Genomic DNA, 8,946 nt, shown 5'->3' on the forward strand with positions numbered 1-8,946 from the left:
ATCCATATCACTTGCATTTTAATATCTCTTCGCCGAACTAGTGCACCTATACATCTGACAAGTGTATTAGGTGTGTTGGGTGTAGGGATTCGTTGCATAGAAAACAAAAAATTTCCTACCGCGAACACGCAATCCAAGCCAAGATGCAATCTAGAAGACGGTAGCAACGAGGGGATTATCGAGTCTCACCCTTGAAGAGATTCCAAAGCCTACAAGATGAGGCTCTTGTTGCTGCGGTTTACGTTCACTTGCCGCTTGCAAAAGCACGTAGAAGATCTTGATCACGGCGCCACGAACGGGCAGCACCTCCGTACTCGGTCACACGTTCGGTTGTTGATGAAGACGACGTCCACCTCCCCGTTCCAGCGGGCAGCGGAAGTAGTAGCTCCTCTTGAATCCGACAGCACGACGGCGTGGTGTCGGTGGCGGTGGAGAATCCCGGCGGAGCTTCGCTAAGCGTGCGGGGAAGAAGGAGTAGTGGGGTGGCTAGGGTTTGGGGAGAGGGGGGCGCCGGCCATCTAGGTGGTGCGGCCACCTTGTGTTGTTGAGGTGGCCGGCCCCCTCCCCTTGGCCCTCATTATATAGGTGGAACACCCAAGAGTTGGTCTACAAGTCTTCGAATAAGACCCCAAACCAAAACCTTCCATATCACATGAAACCTACCCAAGCTAGGACTCCCACTAGAGGTGGGATTCCCACCCTTCCTTGGGAGGGGGTGGCCGGCCCCCTTAGGGGAGTCCACTTGGGACTCCTCCCCCCTTAGGGTTGGCCGGCCATGGTGGTGGAGTCCCTTTGGGACTCCGCCTTCCAAAGTGGTTTCTTCCGGACTTTTCTAGAACCTTCCATAGAACCTTCCGGATCATTTTAAATCTTATAAAATGACTTCCTATATATGAATCTTATTCTCCGGACCATTTCGGAACTCCTCGTGATGTCCGGGATCTCATCCGGGACTCCAAACAAATATTCGAACTCCATTCCATATTCAAGTTCTACCATTTCAACATCCAACCTTAAGTGTGTCACCCTACGGTTCGCGAACTATGCGGACATGGTTGAGTACTCACTCCGACCAATAACCAATACGGGATCTGGAGATCCATAATGGCTCCCACATATTCAACGATGACTTTAGTGATCGAATGAACCATTCACATACGATACCAATTCCCTTTGTCACGCGATATTTTACTTGTCCGAGGTTTGATCATCGGTATCACTCTATACCTTGTTCAACCTCGTCTCCTGACAAGTACTCTTTACTCGTACCATGGTATGTGGTCTCTTATGAACTTATTCATATGCTTGCAAGACATTAGACGACATTCCACCAAGAGGGCCCAGAGTATATCTATCCGTCATTGGGATGGACAAATCCCACTGTTGATCCATATGCCTCAACTCATACTTTCCGGATACTTAATCCCACCTTTATAACCACCCATTTACGCAGTGGCGTTTGATGTAATCAAAGTACCTTTCCGGTATAAGTGATTTATATGATCTCATGGTCATAAGGACTAGGTAACTATGTATCGAAAGCTTATAGCAAATAACTTAATGACGTGATCTTATGCTACGCTTAATTGGGTGTGTCCATTACATCATTCATACAATGATATAACCTTGTTATTAATAACATCCAATGTTCATGATTATGAAACTAATCATCCATTAATCAACAAGCTAGTTAAGAGGCATACTAGGGACTCTTTGTTGTTTACATATCACACATGTATCAATGTTTCGGTTAATACAATTATAGCATGGTATATAAACATTTATCATAAACATAAAGATATATAATAACCACTTTTATTATTGCCTCTTGGGCATATCTCCTTCAGTCTCCCACTTGCACTAGAGTCAATAATCTAGATTACATTGTAAGGTACCTAACACCCATGGCATTCTGGTGTTGGTCATGCTTTGCCCTAGGGAGAGCTTTAGTCAACGGATCTGCTACATTCAGATCAGTGTGTACTTTGCAAATCTTTACTTCTCCATCTTCGATGTACTCGCGAATCGAGTGGTAACGCAGCTTGATATGCTTCAGCCTCTTGTGTGACCTTGGTTCTTGTGCATTGGCGATGGCACCCATGTTGTCACAGTATATGACTAGTGGGTCCAATGCACTAGGAACCACACCGAGCTCTACAATGAACCTCTTCATCCATACCGCTTCTGATGAAGCCTCTGAAGCCGCTATGTACTCTGATTCTGTTGAAGACTTTGCCACTGTGCACTGCTTCGAGCTTGCCCAGCTTACTGCAACACCATTCAATATAAACACGTACCCGTGTGACTTAGAGTCATCGGGATCGGTGTTCCAACTTGCATCGGTGTAACCGTTTACAACGAGCTCTTGGTCACCTCCATAACAAAGAAACATATCCTTAGTTCTTTTCAAGTACTTCAGGATATTCTTGACCGCTGTCCAGTGTTCCATTCCTGGATCACTTTGATATCTGCTAGTCAAACTAACAGCATGTGCTATATCCGGTCTAGTACATAGCATGGTATACATGATAGATCCTACTGCCGAGGCATAGGGGATATTACTCATCCTTTCTCTTTCTTCTGCCGTAGCCGGTCCTTGAGTCTTACTCAAGACCTTACCTGGTAACATAGGTAAGAACCCTTTCTTACTTTCGTCCATTCTAAAATTCTTTAGAATCTTGTCCAGGTATGTACTCTGTGATAGCCCTATTAGGCGTCTTGATCTATCTCTATAAATCTTGATGCCTAATATATATGATGCTTCACCAAGGTCTTTCATTGAAAAACTATTATTCAAATAACCTTTTACACTGCTTAATAGTTCTATATCATTCCCAATCAATAATATGTCATCTACATATAATATCAGGAATGCTACAGAGCTCCCACTCACTTTCTTGTAAATACAGGCCTCTCCATGACCTTTGTATAAACCCGAAGTCTTTGATCACCTTATCAAAGCGTCGGTTCCAACTTCTTGATGCTTGCTTCAGTCCATAGATTGAACGCTGAAGTTTGCATACTTTGTCAGCATTTTTAGGATCGACAAAACCTTTGGGTTGTACCATATACAACTCTTCCTCAATGTCTCCATTAAGGAACGCCATTTTGACATCCATCTTCCAAATCTCATAATCGAAAAATGCAGCTATTGCTAACAAAATCCTCACAGATTTTAGCTTCGCTACAGGTGAGAAAGTCTCATCATAGTCAACTCCTTGAATTTGTCGGAAACCCTTTGCGACAAGTCGAGCTTTATAAATAGTAATATTACCATCAGCATCTGTTTTTCTCTTGAAGATCCATTTATTCTCGACAGCCTTTCGGCTATCAGGTAAGTCTACCAAAGTCCATACTTTGTTATCATACATGGATCCCATTTCGGATTTCATGGCTTCTTGCCATTTGTTGGAATCTGGGCTCATCATCGCTTCTTCATACGTCGCAGGGTCCTCATCATTGTTATCCACAATCATGACATTTAGACAAGGATCATACCAATCAGGAGTGGCACGTTCCCTTGTCGATCTGCGAGGTTCAGTAGTTTCCTCGTTCGAGGTTTCATGATCATTATCATTAGCTTCCTCTGTTGTCGGTGTAGGCGGTACGGGTACAACTTCCAGATCGCGCTACTACGATCAACGAGTATAGATTCATCAATCTCATCGAGTTCTACTTTTCTTCCAGTCACTTCTTTAGTGAGAAATTCTTTCTCAAGAAAGGTTCCGTTCTTAGCAACAAAGATTTTGCCTTCGGATTTGTGATAGAAAGTGTACCCTATAGTTTCCTTAGGGTATCCTATGAAGACGCATTTCTTCGCTTTGGGTTCTAGCTTGTCCGGTTGTAACTTCTTTACATAGGCTTCGCAACCCCAAACTTTAAGGAACGACAGCTTAGGTTTCTTATTAAACCATAATTCATACGGTGTCATTTCTACGGATTTTGATGGTGCTCTATTTAAAGTGAATGCGGCTGTCTCTAATGCATAACTCCAAAATGATAACAGAAAATCAGTAAGAGACATCATAGAACGAACCATATCTAAGAGAGTTCGATTACAACGTTCGGACACACCGTTTCGTTGTGGTGTTCCCGGCGGTGTCAATTGTGAAAGTATTCCGCATTTCTTTAAATGCATGCCAAACTCATAACTCAGATATTCACCTCCGCGATCAAATCGTAGAAATTTAATCTTCTTGTTACGTTGATTTTCTACTTCACTTTGGAATCCCTTAAACTTCTCGAAAGTTTCGGATTTATGTTTCATGAAATAGATATACCCATATATACTCAGATCATCTGTGAAGGTTAGAACATAACGATAACCACCGCGCGATGCTACACTCATTGGTCCACACACATCGGTATGTATGATTTCCAATAAGTCAGTAGCTCGCTCCATCATACCAGAAAATGGAGTCTTAGTCATTTTTCCCATTAGACATGCTTCGCATATATCAAGTGACTCAAAGTCAAGTGATTCAAGTAATCCATCGGTATGGAGTTTCTTCATGCGTTTCACTCCAATATGACCAAGGCAGCGATTGCCACATATAAGTAGAATTATCATTCAATTTAATTCGCTTAGCATCAATGTTATGTATATGCGTATCACTACTATCGAGATATAACAGAAATAAGCCATTCTTTTCAGGTGCTCGACCATAAAAGATATTATTCATAAAAATAGAACAACCATTATTTTCAGACTTGAATGAATAACCGTCTTGCATTAAACAAGATCCAGATATAATGTTCATGCTCAACGCGGGTACAAAATAACAATTATTTAGGCTTAAAACTAATCCCGAAGGTAGATGTAGAGGAAGTGTGCCGACAGCGATCATATCGACTTTGGATCCGTTTCCAACGCGCATGGTCACTTCTTCTTTCAGTAGTCTTCGTTTATTCTTTAGTTCCTGTTTCGAGTTACAAATATGAGCAACCGAACCAGTATCAAATACCCAGGTACTAGAACGAGAACCAGTGAGATAAACATCTATAACATGTATATCAGATATACCTTCTTTCTTCTTCTTGACAAGGCCGCTCTTCAGACCAGCCAGATACTTGGAGCAATTACACTTCCAGTGTCCCTTCTCCTTGCAGTAATAGCACTCAGCATCAGGCTTAGGCATAGTTTTAAAAACCAGACCGGTGATCGAACCGGTGAGGCTCTCGGTTCAGGTTTTTACCGGTCAAACCACTGGTTTACCGGTTCACTTCTGGTTTTTTAAGATATAAAATGGTATATTTTTTGTTCATAAATGTACAATAAACATGTAAATACGTACAAAAATGAATTCAGACAACAGCAAAGCATATATAAGATCATTAAGATGATGTAGCTGTAGCAGCGACTAGGTCCAAATAGTGCACATGCACATCAATAGTTCAATACTGTAGGCCTGTAGCACTAGCACATAAATAGGTCTAGAACTCCAGATAGTTGTAGCCTGTAGCAGAACATAATCTGATAACCGTATGAAATAACAAGGTTCCAAAAAATGAAAATAGGGACATAGTCTCAATATCTCATACATGGAACGGATGCAAGAAATAAACTTTCAATATCTCAAGTTTGGGAAACATGGCGCCAAACTCAACGGTATTCGAAGGTCCAATCTGTCACACTGCCACGGTTCTCTTCATAATAGGAGTCATCTTCATCTCCATTGTGTTCATCTACTCGGCCCGCATCACTGTGAACATTCTCGTCACCTCCAGTATGTTCATTTTCTTGAGAAGCGTTCATATCGGTTTCATAGTCTTCATCAATCCATCGAGCCTCATCTACACAAGTATACAATTGTGTGTGATAAATATAAGAACTAATAGACATAAATCAGAGATGACAAGTGTAGAAGAGAAACATTACCATTCATGGCAATGGCATTGCATATCTCTTTGTCATTTGGCACCAAACCTTTTCTATATCTCTCAATTTCTTCCACATTTAACACTTGGGGATCATCTTCAAGAATCCAATCTTCAGCAAACTTGCCAATGTCCTCCAAACAAATTGGGTCATAGTTTCGTTTCGAGAGTTGGGACCTACACATGGAATGGAAAGATGCAACCATATAAAATTAGCAAATGAACAAAGGAATAAATAAGAAAGTGGATGCAATAGAGGCATAGAGCAAGAATGAAGTACTTTTGTTGCAGCCTAGAGTTGCATTGAACATAAGCCATATCATTCATCACTTGATGCTCAAGTCAGTTTCTCTTTTTGGAATGTATGTGCTCAAACAAACTCCAATTTCTCTCACAACCGGAAGCACTACAAGTTTGGCTTAAGACACGAATTGCAAGCTTTTGCAAATTTGGAGCACTACATCCATAAGTCAACCACCATTCATCTAGAGCAAATAAAAGATGCATATTAGTACCCAATAATGCTGAAGTTATAAAACTAATATAAGTGAACAAAGGAAATAAAGTGGCATACCAGGAAGCATTGTATCTCTATCAGCAATAGCAGTCACTCGACCAAAATCTCCTTCCGCCCCTCTGAAAATCCTCATCTCTGCTGTCAAAGCCTTGCGCAATGCTGGATCTTTTGCTGCATATCTCTCAATAACATCTATAACCCCAGAAGTAGTGGTGTGGTACTTTGACATAAGCTCTTCATCATATTGATTGGTTGGGTTAAACCAAAAGCCAGCTGCGTGCAGATTTTTGTTTAAGTGCTTATCCCACCTCTCCTCTATAGCTTTAAGTACAGGTTGCTGGATTGCTCTCTTCTTTTTCTGAAACCTCTTCTCAATCTCCTCTACTGCACAATGTAATGCTCCAAATACATATCCCATTGCTGGCCTTTCATCACTATCAACAATTCTGAGCACACGAACTAAAGGTTCCGAAAAGTTACAAATAGAAGCACAATCTTTCCAAATTTTTTGATCCAATACAAGATCAACAAAATTTCTTGCTTTTGCTTCTTTTGCATGTGTGGCTGATGTCCACTCTTTTGATAAAACCATGGTACGAAGAGCATCTTTTTGCTTGTGTATGCTTTGCAATGCAACAAAATTAGTAGCAAACCGAGTTGGTGCTGGACGAAGTATCTCATGTCCATCAGTGAACTGCCGCATAAGATAGAGTGGGTTGCAATGGTTGTACAAGTATCTAGTGATTTTAGATGCATGGTCTACAGTTTCTTTCACTAGTTCAATCTTTCCCAAATCAGTCAGGATCAAATTTAAACAATGAGCAGCACAAGGAGACCAATACAGTGAAGGAAACTCAGCCTCTAATTTCTTTCCGGCTAGTACCATATTTGAAGCATTATCAGTCACGAAATGCACTACATTTTCGACTCCAACAAAGCGCACAACATCGCTGAATAATTTGAACAAGAAATCACCAGTTTTGGAATTAGCAGTGGCATCCACAGATTTGAGAAAGATAATACCTTTTGGACAGTACACCAAGAAGTTCACGAGTGTTCGTTTCTTTCTATCAATCCAACCATCAGCCATTATAGTGCAACCACTCTCCTTCCATGACTTCCGATAGCTTTCAGCAAACTTCTTAGTAGCTTCAACATTTTTTGTTAGCAAAGGGCCACGCATTTGATACATGCTTGGCCCTTTATATCCGCTACCAATGCTTGCAATTGCATCAATCATAGGCTGATAGTATCTAGAAGTAGTTGCATTGAAAGGAATAGATGCATCAAGAAACCATTTATTTATAATCAAATCAACTCTTTCTAGAGCTTCTTGAGATTGCAAGACACTCTTTATGGTTTGTTGATCACCTGGTTGGCCTCTAGATAAAAAGAATCTATCAACTCCCTGGTTTGTTGTTGTCTTGCTTGATGCAGCAGATTTACCCTTTTTCCCTCGAATGGCTCGAGTGGCAGCGGCAACCTGTTGAGGTGCATCTTCACGATCAGCACCCCCTCTAACACGAGTTGTATCTTCATCAGCCTTCCTTTTCCTCTCATTAAAATTCTCCACACTTTGCTGCATTTCATGTCTAACCTCCGCACTAACATGGGTGCATTGCTTCACTTCACCCTTTTCTCCAGCCAAATGAAGCTTCAGTCGATGAATGCCACCACCTTTGAGCACCTCATTGCAATACATGCAGCGAATCCACTTCTTCACCTTGCCATTTTCTTCAATTTCAATTTCCACACCATGTGCCCATGCCGGATCAGTTTTATTTCTGCATCTCTGTTGCACAACAGTCCGCACCTGCGATGACTGGGTCTCTAACGATGCTCCTGAGGTGCCATCAGCGGGCGTCTCGGATGAATCCATGTACCACTGCAGTATCGAACAAATAAAACTTCAAATTAAAAAATACGAAAGCATTCATGCCCAAAATCGCACTACGTCCAGTGACTAGTGACTACTATTCAGTATTCAGTATAAATCAATACTCAAAGACAGAGGCATACAGATTACAGAACGGATGCATAGACCATGGAATGGAATGGAAATATGAGATTGTGACCTGCGTTCTGCGGAGCGCCGGAGTGCCGAAGCCGAGGGCGGCGGCTGCACGGCCGGATGGGACAGGTCACCGGACTACAGGAACAGGAGGCGGGGGGTCGATGACCTTCTTCCACAGCGGCTGGCGGTAGCCGAGTCCGTCGGAGGCCGGTCAAGTGGCGGCCATGGCGTCGTCGCGTCCGCCTCTACTGGTGGCGGCGGCACAAAGGAGATGAGCCCAAGAGAATGAATCGACACGGAAGCGTAGAAAACCTAAGGAAACCCACGATTTGCACTGTTTCCAGTCTTGCCCTTCTATTTTTCACACAGAAACGAGGCAAATGAGGGGTATTTTTGGAAACGGCACTGAACCGTCCGGCTCAGTCCAAATCGTCCGGTTCGGTGGTTCCAGATAAAACCGGCTGGTTCGCACGGTTTTTTCCGGGTCGCTGGCGGGGGCGGTCCTGTGCGCTTAACAAGCCAGCAAGGTCACCGGTTC

General features: G+C 42.4%; 1 long non-coding RNA gene across 1 annotated transcript; it reads right to left on the minus strand.

Moving 5' to 3' along the window:
* Positions 1–5,884: 5,884 nt before the first annotated feature.
* On the minus strand, positions 5,885–6,887 carry LOC127338617 (uncharacterized). Its single transcript, XR_007874435.2, has 3 exons — positions 6,452–6,887; positions 6,158–6,362; positions 5,885–6,054 (listed from the first exon to the last, which is right to left on the minus strand). It is a non-coding gene; the product is annotated as an uncharacterized lncRNA (long non-coding RNA).
* Positions 6,888–8,946: the final 2,059 nt, after the last annotated feature.

Source organism: Lolium perenne, chromosome 3 (genome assembly GCF_019359855.2).
Source record: "Lolium perenne isolate Kyuss_39 chromosome 3, Kyuss_2.0, whole genome shotgun sequence".
Classification (NCBI taxonomy): Eukaryota; Viridiplantae; Streptophyta; class Magnoliopsida; order Poales; family Poaceae; genus Lolium; species Lolium perenne.